Source organism: Sorex araneus, chromosome 7 (assembly GCF_027595985.1).
Source record: "Sorex araneus isolate mSorAra2 chromosome 7, mSorAra2.pri, whole genome shotgun sequence".
Lineage (NCBI taxonomy): Eukaryota > Metazoa > Chordata > Mammalia > Eulipotyphla > Soricidae > Sorex > Sorex araneus.
In genome coordinates this window covers 10803213-10818142 of record NC_073308.1, presented here as the reverse complement: position 1 = coordinate 10818142, position 14930 = coordinate 10803213, and positions in this window count along the sequence as shown.

The following is a 14930-nucleotide window of genomic DNA, read 5'->3' as shown; positions in this document are numbered from 1 at the left end:
CATAATGCCCCAAAGTAGAGAGTGTATTGGGGAAATTGCCTACCATGGAGGCAGGGTGAGGACTGGGGTTGGGGTATAATCTGGAGACACTGGTGGTGGAAAGTGTGCACTGGTGGACAAACAGGAGTTCAATCATAGTACGACTGAATTTCGAACATAAAAGCTTTGTAACTGTATCTCACAGTGATTCAATAAAAAAATAGTAATGTGGAGTTCATGCCCAATTCAATCAACTTAATCAATGGCTGAATAAATAGCAGTACTCCTACATTAAAAAAAAGTTAGTAAGAATTGTTTCTAAGGCATGTTTCATTGTTTCTAAATGCAACTTCAACCTAGGCTTTAAAACATTTTAACATGTTCTATAAATTCTATATCTTAAAAAAGGAACAGGTGAAATTTTTTCAAATGAGCCTGATCACTTTTATTCAGATAAAAGTTCGTATTCATATTTGAACCGTTTCCTTGTATCCTTCCTATCAAAATTGTTAGAAAAAAAAGCAGAGGAAAGAAATCTACCTCTTACAGGTAGATTTCTCCCCTACAACACTGGCACTGAAATTGGTGTTATTAAACCATATCAAGTGTGAGCCTATGTTGCCAATGTGTTGATGTACTCAAAGAGGAACTGCTAACATAAAGAGAAAAATCCAGATTTCCCCTAACTTAACTTGGAACTCAATATTTCTGCTATCACTAATGTGTAAAAACCTGTCATTGATGGGTTTTTTTCTCTCCCAAAGTTTATTTGAAGCCTAATTGCAAACACAAACTAATATTTGAACTATACAAGTGGATAAATTTTGACATCACAGTATCACTGTATCACTGTCATCCCGTTGTTCGCCGATTTACTCGAGCGGGCACCAGTAATGTCTCTATTCACTCAGCCCTGAGATTTTAGCAGCCTCTCCTTACTTGTCTTTCCCAATGATCAGAGGCTCTTTCAGGGTCTGGGGAATGAGGCCTATCGTTACTGTTTTTGGCATATCGAATATGCCACGACAGGTAGCTTGCCAGGCTCTGCTGTGTGGGCGGGATACTCTCGGTAGCTTGCCGGGTTCTCTGAGAGGTATGTATATATACTTTACTGCATTTGAGATATGAATATGCCATGAGGAGCTTTCAAGGCTCTCCCGTGCGGGCAATAGACTCTTGGTAGCTTATCAGGTTCTCCAAGAGGGAGAACAAGGCTATTAGATGTCTCTCAGCCGCTTTGTGCTTCCGGGAACTTGATCTTATAATAAAAAATTCAAATTTTGACATATACACACATATAGGATTATCCACACATTCAAGATAATGAGTACAGTCACGTAACCAGTTTCTTCTTTCACATTAGTAAGCCTTCACTTCAGGGCAGATCTTTCAGCACCTTGTACCCAAATAACCTCTGAAATAGTTACTCTCAATATACATTAGCTTTCATGTGGAGTTACACATTATGTTTTAGTTTTTTCCCTTATTTTTATTTATTTATTTATTTATTTGGTGAAACAAGATAGTTAATTTTTTTTTAAATTAAGACACCGTGATTAGCACAGTTGTTCATAAAGGACAGGAGAAACTTCCCATCATATGGTACTGAGTACGGCACTCATTAATGGTGCACATGGTTGTCCTCTACTAGGTTCAGAAAGGGCAACCATCTGGGGCTGGAGTGATAGAGCCATGGATGGGGCATTTGCTTTGTGTGTGGCCAACCTGGGGTTTAGTCCCTGCATCCCATATGGTCCCCGAGGAAAACTAGGAGTAATTCCTTAGTGCAGAATCATGAGTAACTCCTGAACATCTCGAGTGTGATCCAGAAGAAAAGCCAAAGATAATAAATAAATTTTAAATGAAAAAAGAAAGATTAATCATCATATATTGACTTTACTGATTTATTTTCTGATATTCTATTTGACATTCTTTTAACTTTTTTGGACCAAGTAATACAAAATAAACTTGTTGCATGCCAAAATAAAATGTGAGGGGGGATTTTTATTTATGACAGGAAAGATATGATGATCCCTGTAATTTAAATAGGAAACAAAATTTAATATGGTATTTTTTAGATGTCAGAGTTGAAACTTATTTATATAAATGAAAACAAGCAGCATTACCATATTGTATTAAATGATTTTAATTTCTTTATTTACATAGGTAAATATGCATTTTCCTACATTCAGTTCTGTGTCTTAACTTCCACTGTTTTGTTGCCATAAAGTGCTCCTAGATATTTCAGTTATATCCCCGTTTTCACTTCCTGTGAGCTTTAGTGTCATATATACCATGAAAATTTGTCTTCAATGTCTTACAGATTGATGATCCATCTAGAGAAATGTTTGTGTTTTGATACAAGATGAATTGTTCTCAATCTTTTAATCTATAATTGCTGTAGACATTAGGTTTCTTGGATTTAATAAAATAAAAATTTCTATCATGTCAAAACTGTTTTCCCAGTGTATTTTAAATATTCTGCACTTTCTATTTTACTTAATAATCATCACAAAATTTATGTTCTTTTTGGCAATAAAAAATGGATGTAACCATTATATGATGCTACTTTTTAAAAGTTTCAGAATTATTGAAAAAATACACCAGGATGTGAAAATTTGGGAAAATTATGCAGTGAAATAGGAGTAATAATAGTCACTTTCATTTCAATGAACCCAGTTCTTTGCTTTTTATACCGTCTTCCTGTCTCTGAGATCACTTTTCTGTCTTGCTAAAATAATATTCAAGAAATTTTTAGCAAGGTTCTGTGTTAAAAACTATTTTTGTGGAAAATAGGTTTTTATTTCACTAAAATTTTGAAACATTTCTGAAAAAGGAGCTCTGTATTTTCATTTGTTCTCTGAGTTAAAATAGTATTTTTATATTATACTTTAGCTGATTGGGTTATTAGAGTGTACATATTTCTGCTATTGATGTAGAGTCACTGTACCAGCATTGTTGCTGAAGTGTCCATGACATTTTGTCCCCCATTCCTGTGGTCACTCCATTCTAACCTTCCCCCCCTCCTAACTGTGCCCCTCTCATTTGTTAACGGACAGTTATGGTTTTGGACGTTCTGTTATTGTCCTTAGCACCAGCCATCTATGCTTCCTTACTCTATGCAGTCTATTAATTCCCAATACCTCTGAGATCTGTCAAATAAAATTTTAGCTTTCCATTGTTGAGATGCCAGTTATCACCATCACTTTTTCTTCTTAAAAATATTCTTTGTGCTGATTTGTGTTTGGTATTTTCAGTTTTTGCCTTTTAAAAGGCAAAAAAAAAAGGCATTTACAACATAGTCTGCCGTGGTGTAAATTACTTTATTCACCAATGGTGTCTTGAATTATTGAATTGATAAGATGGCATAATTTCTCAGTTCTTCAATACATGCTGCCATAATTACTTTAAAAAGTTGTCTTTTGATCCGCCTGGGATTTTACATACATATTGTTTGTACAGCTTACCTGAAATAATTTTCTACATCTCACACTCTTTTTAAAATTATCCTTTAAATTTTGTCTCTGTGTACTTTTATTGCACATTTGCTTTTTTTTTTTGCACATTTGCTTTTAATCTTTATCTATCAAAATGTGTTTTTAAACTTTCTTCTCCCTACTTAATTTCTGTTGACTATTTTCACTTCCAAACTTCTGTTTAAATTAGTAAGATCTGCAATGTCATTTTGTTCTGGTCTCTAGTTCCCATATTAAAACTCGAGATTCTATTGTTTTGTACATAGTAAAGTGAATTGTACTATAATATGAATCCTTTTATCTTAATATCTTAAATATTTGATGTTTTGTTTTATTCTCTTTCCTCACTCACTCCCCTTTGACATTTGTTATCATCATAGCCTCAGGTCATTTAGGTTTATTGGGTTGTTCCCATCACAGTGCTCCCTTTCCTCTGTGTTTATTTGTAACTTCTTTCTTTGTGCTCCGTTGACTTGTGAATATTGTTTTTCTGTTCTCCTTAAATTCTTTGTATAGTATATTCAGACCAATGTCCTTTTTGTATGGGCACAAAAAGATAGTAGTAAATGCTATGCTTTTGTTTATGTGGGAGTCATTTGACTCTACATGATACTTTCTCCTGGGCATCTGTTCTCTCGACCTAAGCCTCAGCTGCCCTTACTTCCTAGCACCCCCCAAAAGCAGGGTCCCTACAAGGGAGGGATGGACCCAGGGCAAGCGGTGAGTTATGTGCTACCCTGGCATCGAGAAGGGCCTGGCCAAGGTGCTGAATGCTTAACTATAACTTAAGAGCTTGGTCATGGACAACTGCTGTCATGATCCAAAAAGTAATAACTAGATTTGGACCCTGCTAGGGTTAGGAATGATTAATCTGGCCTGAGTGCTGCAGTCTGAGTCTGTGCAAGAGGTTCCCAGAAGAGCTGCCTTACAAGCCTCAATGTATCTCTTATTGAGCCCATACAAAAATAGCTAATGGAGAAAAACACCTTAAGAGGTATTTTGCCTGGGGGGGGGGGCATCAGGAAGTGCTTCCTTATGTTGGTTTTGCTTCCAGACCAGGTGAAGCTTGGGCCCTGAGGGCAAGGTGGAGAGAGACAAATAGGGATGGAGTGAGCCACAAGGTGTCCATGGGAGTCAGAATTCAGAGGGGAGAAGGAGAGACCAGGCTGCAAATTGCAGTGGGTATCCAGGAATATGGCGCAAGGAAAGAAGAGTGAGTGAGATAGGAGAGAGGAGAGATTGAATAAATGGTAACAGATCATCAACCTGGTCCTCGCTCTTCCTTCGCCTGCCCATCGCCTAACAGCCATCCCGATCCTGTCCATACACAGCGGCTCTAGAGCATGGAACACGGGTGGTGAGGGAGAGCCGCCTGGTAAGCCCGTGAACACACATCCTTCCACGGGAGTATTGCTTACAGATATTCACTATGTTTTTTGTTTTCTGGTATGATTTTTTTTTTAATGAATCACCATAAAAGACACAGTTACAGACTTAGAAACTCGTGCTTACATTTCAGTCATACAAGGACCTAGTGCCCATCTCACCATCAGTGCCCATTCTCCACCACCAACATTCCCAGTATCCCTCTCGCTAGCCCCCCACTCTCCCACCCCCACTGTGTGGCAGGCACATTCCCTTTTATTCTCTCTCTCATTTTGGGTATTGTAGTTTGCAACACAATAATTAAGTTCGGTCTATAGTCTAATTTCAGCACACCTCTCCCATAAAGAGCGATCTCTCTAAGCAACCTTTACTTGGTGATCCTTTCTCTATCTCAGCTGCCTTTTACCCCAGTATGAGGCCAGCTTCCAAGCTGTGGACCTCCTGGTCCTTATATCTACTATCCTTGAGTGTTAGTCTCCCATTCTGTTACTTTATATTCCACAGATGAGTGGAGTCCTTCTATATCTGTCCCTCACTTTCTGACTCATTTCGCTTAACATGATACTGTCCAGGTTGATCCACTTATATGCAAATTTCACGAATTCATCTTTTCTAACAGCTGCGCAGTATTCCATTGTGTAGATGTACCAGTTTCTTTAACCAGTCATCTGTCCTCAGGCACTCAGGTTTTTTCCAGATTCTGGCTATTGCAAACAGTGCTGCAATGAACGTACAAGTCCAGATGTCATTTCGACTATACTTTTTTGCATTTCCGGAATATATTCCCAGAAATGGTATTGCTGGATCAAATGGGAGCTCAATTTTTGATTTTTTGAGAAACGTCCATATTGTTTTCCAAAGGGGCTGAACCAGTCGCCATTCCCACCAACAATGAAGAAGAGTCCCTTTTTCCCCACATCCACATCAACACTGGTGGTTTTGTTCTTTTCTATGTGGGCCAGTCTCTGTGGTGTGAGATGATATCTCATTGTTGTTTTGATCTGCATCTCTCTAATGATTAGTGAGGAAGAGCATTTTTTCATGTGCATTTTTGCCATTCAGATTTCTTCTTTGAGAAAGTTTCTGTTCATTTCATTGCCCCATTTTCTGATGGAGTTGAATGTTTTCTTCTTGTAGAGTTCAACCAGTGCCTTGTATGCCCTTGATATCAACCCCTTATGAGATGTGTATTGGGTAAATATCCTTTCCTATCCTCTAGACTGTCTTTGTATTCTGGTCACTGTTTCTTTTGAGGTACAGATGCTTCTTAGTTTAAGATAGTCCCATTTGTTGATCTCTTTCCACTTGCTTGGTCAGTGGTGTGTCACCTTTGAAGATACCTTTAGCTTCAATGTTGTGGAGCATTTTGCTGACCTTTTCTTCAATACACCTAATGGATTCTGGTCTGATGTTAAGGTATTAATCTACTTTGATCTGATTTTTGTGCATGGTGTTCAGTAGGGGTCTGAGCCAAATTTTTTTTTGCATGTAGCTGTCCAGTTTTACCATCACCATTTGTTAAAGAGGCTTTCCTTGCTCCAATTTACATTTATTGCTCCCTTATCAAAGGCTAGATAATCATATATTTGAGGATGTGTGTAAGGATATTCAACCCTGTTCCATTGGTCTGCAGCTCTGCTTTCGTTCCCAAACCATGCTGTTTCAATGATTACCGCTTTGTAGTAGAGTTTGAGCTTGGGGAAGGTGATGCCTCCCATCTTCTTTTTTTTTTTTTGCTTCTGTTTATAATTCTTTTTATTTTATAAGTTAGTTCACAATATTTGATTACATTTAATATTCAAACACCAATCTCACCACCATTATACCTTCCAAACACTAAATTTGGGATGCCTCCATCCCAAACCACAATCCCTGTTCCATAACACAACCAAAGGAATATATTTTGTATTGTCTGTTATGAAGAACTGCTGAACATGCTTACAGGAAAATGTTCATAAAGGAAACAGTGTGAAGACTGTTCTATTTTGACAGGAGCCATTCAGATATTCTATAGGATAACACTAAGATGTTGTTAAAGTTTTGGTGATGTAAGCTTTGGTATATATGTCAGAAAATATGTACATATACATATATATGCACATATATTTCCCTCTATGATTTGTTGCCTACTATCTGAACCCCATCAAATATGGTGTGGCCAATTATGGAGAATGGGTAGGAAGTTTCTTATGATGTGTCACGTGGCTGCTTCCGCTGCCATGCAGTCCAGGAATATGTTCACTCATATGTGAGGCTCAGCCCAAGGGAGTGGAAAGTGGCCTGGAGTGTGGCAGCCTTGGGTTGTGGAGGTCGGCTGCTGAGACTGGGTCCCTTGGGGTGGGAAAACTCTCACCCGCCCCCATCTGGGCTGCCCCAAGTGAAATAGCCTGGCAGGAGTCTGATGGCATGGCTATGGGGCCTCATTTTATGTCCCTTCTGGGAGAAGCAGATGTGGGAACTGAATGATTGCCGAGGATGAGATTATCTGGCGCCAGCTTATGGAGATGACCCCTTGATCACTGGAGACTGGGGGACATAGGCAGAGGATCTTCGCTACTGGGTCCCATTAGCCCAGAGTCCAAGGTCACAAAATTCTGCATAACCTGGGTTCTGGGGACTTCACTCATGCGTGAGGCTCGGCCTGAGTGAGTGGGGAGCGGCCTGGAGTGTGGCTGCGATTGGGTAGTGGAGGTCAGCTGCTGGGACAGGGTCCCTTGGGATGGGGTGGGGCTCTCACTCGCCCTCCTCTGGGGTGCCCCGAGTGAAAACAGCCTGGTGCAGAGTCCGGTGGCATGGTTATGGCCTCCCATTTTCTTTTTCCCAAGGATTGCTTTAGCTATTCGAGGGGGTGTGTTGTTCCACATGAATTTCAGGAGTGTTTTACCCACTTCTTTGAAGAATGTCATGGGTATCCTTATAGGGATCGCATTGAATCTGTATAATGCTTTGAGGAGTATTGCAAATTTTGACAATATTAATTCTCCCAATCCATGATTGGATTGGGGATGTGTTTCTCTTTCCTCATATCCTCTTTTATTTCTTGAAGTAACATTTTGTAGTTTTCTTTGTACAGGTCCTTTACGTCCTTACTTAAGCTGATTCTGAGGTACTTGATTTTCTGGGGCATGATTGTGAACAGGATTGCTTTTTTCATCACTTTCTTCTCTCTCATTATTTGCATATAGAAAAGCCATGGACTTTTGGGTATTGCTTTTATAGCCTGCAACTTTATTTTACAAGTCTGTTTCTAGGATCTTCTTGGTAGAGGCTTTAGGGTTCTCTAAATAGAGTATCATATTATCTGTGAATAGTGAGAGCTTGATTTCTTCCTTTCCTATCTGAATGTGTTTCCTATCTTTTTCTTGCCTAACTGCTATTGCAATTACTTCCAGTACTATATTGAACAGAAGTGGTGAGAGTGGGCATCCTTGTCTTGTCTCTGATCTTAGAGGGAAGGCTCTTAGTTTTTCCCCATTAAGGATTATGCTTGCCATAGGCTTGGGGCAAATGGCTTTGACTATATTGATGAAAGTTCCTTCAACTCCCATTTTGTGAGAGTTTTTATCATAAACTGGTGCTGGATCTTGATAAAATGATTTCTCTGCATCTATTGATGTGATCATATGATTTTTTTTCATTTGTTTTGTTGATACAATGGATTATGTTGATTGATTTCTGAATGTTAAACCATCCTTGCATGCCTGGGATAAAACCCAGTTGGTCATGGTGTATGATCTTTTTGGTGAGTTGTTGGATTTTATTCCCTAATATTTTGTTGAGGATCTTCATAACCGTGTTCATCAGGGATATCGGCCTGTAATTTTCTTTTTTTGTGGTATCTCTATTTGCATTTGATACTAGGGTGATATGTGCCTCATAGAAACTGTTTGGGAGAATTTCTGTTTCTTCAATTTCCTGGAAAAGCTTGAAAAGTACTGGCGATATGTACTGTTTAAATGTTCAGAAGAATTGGCTAGTGAATCCATCGGGACCCAGTCTTTTGTTTTGGGGAAGACTTTTTGTTACAGTTTCAATTTCCTTGATAGTAATAGGTCTATTTAGGTATTCTAACTCTTCTTTATTCAGCCTAGGGAGATTATAGGAATCCAGGAATTTATTCATTTCTTCTAGTTTTTATTGTTTTGTGGCATACAGAGTTTCAATGTAGTCTCTGATGATCTTTTGAATTTCTTTGGTTTCTGTAGTGATGTTCCAATTTTCATTTCTGATTCAGTTTATTAGGGTTCTTTCTCTGTTTTTCTTTGTTACTCTTGCTAGTATTTTACCAATCTTGTTCATTTTCTCAAAGAATCAGCTCTTGGTTTCGTTGATCTTTCAGATTGTTTTTTTTGGTTTCCATGTCATTAATTTCTGCTTGAGTTTTATTATTTCTCTCCTTCTGCCTGGTTTGGGCTCTTATTGTTGTTCTTTTTCTAAGATCTTGAGCTGTGAAGTCAAGTTATTTAGGTGGAGCCTTTCTTCCTTCCTGAGAAATGTTTGCAGAGCTATACATTTTCCCCTTAACATGGCTTTAGCTGCGTCCCACAGATTCTGGTAGCTCATGTCTTCATTCTCATTTGTTTCCAGGTATCTTTTGATTTCTTCCTTGTTTTCCTCCCTGACCCACTCGTTCTTCAACATTGAGTTGTTTAAGTTCCAGGTGTTTGATTTGGTTCTCTGCATCTGTGTGATTAACTTCTATCTTCAGTGCATCATGGTCTGAAAACACAGTTGATACAATTTCTATCTTCCTGATTCAATGTAAGTATGTTTTGTGACCCAGAATGTGGTATATTCTTGAAAATGTTCCGTGTGCACTAGAAAAGAATGTGTATTCTATTTTTCTGGGATGTAAAGCCCTGTAAACATCTATTAGCCCTCTCTCCTCTATTTCTTCCTTCAAAGTCAGTGTTTCCTTGCTGAGTTTTAATCTTGTTGATCTATCCAGAGTTGATAAGTTGAAGTCTCCAAATACTATTATGTTTCTACCGGTGTTCTCCTTAAAATCTGTGAGCAGTTGTTTTAAGTATTTTCTGGTCCCTCATTGGGTGCGTATATGTTTAGGAGTGTGATATCTTTCTGCTGTATATATCCCTTGATTATTAAAAAAATGGCCTTCGCTGTCCCTTTTAATCTTTTTCAACCTGAAATATATGTTGTTGGATAAAGAGTTTCAATGTTGTCTCTGATGATAGTATGGTTACCCAGGCTTTTTTGAGGGAGTTGTTTGTTTGCAGGATTGTTTTCCATCCTTTGACTTTGAGTTTGTGTTTGCTCTGACTGTTCAGATGTGTTTTTTTGTAGCAACAGAAAGTTGGGTTCAGTTTCTGAATCCATTTTGCCACTCTGTTGTAAAAAACTAAAGCACGCTGATGGGTGGCTCTCCGGGTGGCTCTGTCTCACCACCCACGTTCGGTGCTCTGGAACTGCTGTGTGTAGCTGTTGGTCAAGGGCAGGCGATGGAAGGAAGAAGGCCAAAACTGGTTGCTCAATCAGTTTATTTTATTCTCTTTTTATGCTTCTTTCCCGGCTCTGGATCTCTGGATCTGGCCCCCCAACCCACTCTTACAGCCTAGTTAAATCCCCCCAGCATGAGGGGTTGGGGCTTACACATAGGTGTGGTCACAATCAATAGGGTTAAGGTTTCTTTCCCTCATGGGATGCTTCTCCTAGGACAAATTCTCTTTCAGTAGGAGGATTCACCCAAGGGCAGAGTCCCATGAGTGTGTTTCTCTTCTCCTCATCCAGTAAACATATGAGCATTCATAATATTAATCATTTTGTATGAACACAATAAGAAATGCATTAAAGCTTATAGAATTGCTCTCCTGGTCCATCTCGATCTCAGACTACTGTGCTCAGGCCAGATTAGTGTTTCCTATCCCTAGCAGGGTCTTAATCTCGTCATTACTTTTGGATCATGACAGCATTTGTCTATGATCAAGCTCTTAACTTACAGTTAAGAATTAGGCACTTTGTGCTCTACATCACTAATCATCAGAGAGATGCAGATCAAAACAACCACGAGATACCACCTCACACCACAGAGACTAGCACACAGCCAAAAGAATAAAAGCAACCGCTGTTGGAGAGGATGTGGGGAGAAAGGGACCCTTCTACACTGCTGGTGGGAATGCCGACTGGTTCAGCCCTTTTGGAAAACAATATGGACGATTCTCAAAAAACTAGAGGTTGAGCTCCCATTTGACCCAGCAATACCACTTCTGGGAATATATCCCAGAGATGCAAAAAAGTATAATCGAAACAACATCTGCACATGTATGTTCATTGCAGCACTGTTTACAATAGCCAGAATCTGGAAAAAACCCGAATGCCCTAGAACGGATGACTGGTTGAGGAAACTTTGGTACATCTATACAATGGAATAATATGCAGCTGTTAGAATAAAGGAGGTCATGAATTTTGTATTCAAGTGGATCGGCATGAAAAGTTTCATGCTAAGTGAAATGAGTCAGAAAGAGAGAGACAGACATAGAAAGATTGCACTCATCTATGGCATATAGAATAACAGAGTGGGAGACTATCACCCAAGAATCGTAGAAATAAGTACCAGGAGGTTGACTCCATGGCTTGGAGACTGACCTCACATTCTGGGGAAAGGGCAACTCAGAGAAGGGATCACCAACTATAATGTAGTTGAAGGCCATTCGGGGGAAGGGAGTTTCGGGCTGAATGAGGGCTAGAGACTGAGCACAGTGGCCACTCAACACCTTTATTGCAAACCTCAACAGCTAATTAGAGAGAGAGAACAGAAGGGAATGCCCTGCCACAGTGGCAGGGTGGGGTGGGGGGAGATGGATTGGGGAGGGTGAGAGGGATGCTGGGTTTACTGGTGGTGGAGAATGGGCACTGGTGAAGGGATGGGGTCCCGAACTTTGTATGAGGGAAGCATAAGCACAAAAGTGTATAAATCTGTAACTGTACCCTCACGGTGATTCACTAATTAAAAATAAATAAATTTTTTTAAAAAAGAATTAGGCACTTTGGCCAGGCCCATCTCGATGCCAGGGTAGCACATAACTCACCGCTTGCCCTTGCTCTGTCCTGTCCCTCGTCGGGACCCTGCTTTTGGAGTGTTAGGAACTGAGGGGAACTGAGGCCTAAGTGGAGAAAGCAGGTGCCCGGGAATGAATAAATATTCGAAGCCAATTAAGTCCCAAGTTACAAAAGCATAATATTGTCTTCTTATGTCTATGCAAAAAGGACATTGCTTTAAAGTAAATTATTCAAAAGGCATAAGGAGAGGAGAAAGGCAATATTAACTTATAATATTCAGTGTTATGATATTCAATATTAACTTATAAAGTTGTGTCCTAGAAGGTATGACCTTACAAATTAACAGAGTCAGATTAAGGGGAAGCTGATTAACTGTTTTGGGGAAGAGAGCATAGAGAAGTGATTACAGCTAAACAAAGGGATGGGAGTGACTCAGGAACACCTTTATGGGTGTGACTGGGGTAAGCCTAAACTCTGGTAAAAACCGGGATGAGCTCCTTGTGGCAAGTGGGGGGTGGGGGAGGATAAAGTAATGCCATCCTACACTCTGTGTCTCTTAATTGGTGCATTTAGGCCATTGACATTGAGAGAGATTATTGTCATGGGGTTTGTGCCATCTTTCTGTAGAAGTTTGTTATGCTTGTAGGCATTTTTGTTGTCTTATAGTAGCCCGTTTATTCCTTCTTTTAAGTTTGGTTTTGAGTCTATGAAGTTCCTGAGCTATTGTTTATCTATAAAATAGTGTATCATTCCTTTCCATTTGGGTGAGAGTTCAGCCGCATAAAGTATTCTTGGTGAGGCATTCATTTCATTGAATTTTTTCACTATATCCCACCATTGTCTTCAGGCTTAGAGGGTTTCCTCTGATAAGTCTGCTGTAAATCTAAAAGGTGCTCCTTTGTGTGAAGGACAGGTGAGGAATGTGGAGGACGGGCCTGGAATGCAAAGGACAAGCCTGGACAGTTGAAAGAATTAAGGGTGCAGATGTACAAGAGACTGGGTACAAAGACCGCCCCAGACGCTGGTGCCCCGCAGTACCTAGAAAAGGGGGCAGGTGACAAGGGAAGTGGTTTGCAGGATGGTAGAGATAACTAGGTGTGTCTGCAAGATGTGCTAACTTTCTCACCAGTTGTAGCTGCACACTCCCTGCAGGGTGTGCCCACTTGCTTATCAAATGTAACTGCGTCTTCAAATATTAACCCTTAAGTTTGTAGGCTAAGAAATATAGTACTTTTAGGTAAGTGAAATAGGATTGGTTAAGAGAGTATGCATTACTTCTGGATAAGTGAAATAGGATTGGTTAAGGGAGTATGTATTGTATGTATTGTCACAATTTTATTGGCTATGATAATTATGTGGGCTTCACTGTAATAGCCTATGAGGGCCTATATAAATAATCCCCTTACCATGAGTCGGGGTCTTGCCTTGACCCACTGGACCTGCGTGTCTGAGTGGACGGCTTGACCCTGGCTAGCCTAATAAACCTCCTGCTCCTAATTGCATTCTCTGTGTGGTCCTTGTTGCCGGGTGGAGATCCCAAACCACGCCCTAACAATTTGTATGTGATTTCCTTCTTTGTCCTTGCAGCTTGCAGTATTGTGTCTCTATCTGTGGCATCCATCATTCTGACTATGATATGTCTTGGGGTCTTTTTATTAGAGTCTCTCAGCTGGCACCCCTCAGGCTCCTTTGATCTGTATGCCTACATTTTACAGCTCTGGGAACTTCTCAGCAATGATTTCTTTAACCTCGGATTTTTCATTGGGGTTGCCTCCCTGTCCTTCTGGTCCTTAGATGATTCTTATGTTATCCATCTTGCATTCATGCCCTAGGTCTCTGTTCTCCCTAGAGCTATTTTGAGGTCTTTTGCCATTGTTTGCTGTTGCCTGTGAGCTTTCTGCAGCTCATCTCTAGCTCACTGACTCTGTCTTCAGCTGCAGTCATTCTGCTGTTGAGGGAACCCACTGACTTTTTCATTTTATCTTCCGAATCTTTTATTAGTGACACTTCTGTTTGTAGCTTTCTTATTTCTGCTCTCATTCCTTCCTGTAATTTCTTGGCTGCCCATTCCACAGTTTCTTTCATGTCCTCCTTTAAATCACTGGATGCCTATTCCCCCATTTCTTTGAATTCACTGAACGACTTCAACATTTCATCTTTGAATTTTTTATCAGAGAGATCGTGTTTGTGGGTAACCCCTGTTGAGGCTTCTGGACTCTTTTCTTCATCCAATCCTCATGGTGGGGATTTGAGCTGTTTCTTCATGATTTTGTGGTTGTATGGAGGTGGGACCTTCCAGTTCACTATCAGTATTCCCCTCATGCTGCGAGAAGGATTCTGGGTGAGCTCAGTCAATGGTGGTTGCCTTTTCCCCTTTCTAGAATACCTACATTTTCCCCTTCTAGAATGCTTCTCAGGTGCTCCTCTGTAACTAATGTGAGCCCTGGCTAGCATAGCTTCCTGTGTTTACTGGTATTCTGGTGAAATTGGAATAGGCTAGTGGCCTGTTGTGTTTGAGATATCTAGGATGTTCTCCGCAGAATTAGATAATGAAGATTGAGTTGTGAGTCCAGAGTGCCGGGAAAGGGGAAAATAACTGTGACCATGTGAGCAGCTGCCGCCTTCAGAGGCCACACCTGCTGCTGCATTGTAGGTCCTGAGGGATGCTGGGAGGAGCTTTGTCCCGGTGGCTGGCTGGGACACAGGCTTGGGAATAGGGTGCCAGTCGTAGGTCACACACCTGAGAGAGCAAGTGGGAGGCCCTGGAAGGATGGTGCCAGGTCAGGATATAGGTCCAGGATACTGGGAGGAGCTTGGGTCCGGGTGGCGAGCTGGGGTGCAGGTGTGGGAGTGGGGCAACGGCTGGGGGTCACACACTTGAGAGAGCAAGCTGGCAGCGCTGGAGGGGTGGCGCTGGAGGCATTATGTAAGTCCCAGGATGCCGTGCTGTATGAAAATTTTTCCTTTGATGTTTTATAGCCACTGACCATATACTGTTACTGTCATCCCGTTGCTCATCGATTTGCTCGAGCGGGCACCAGTACCGTCTCCATTGTGAGACTTGTTACTGTT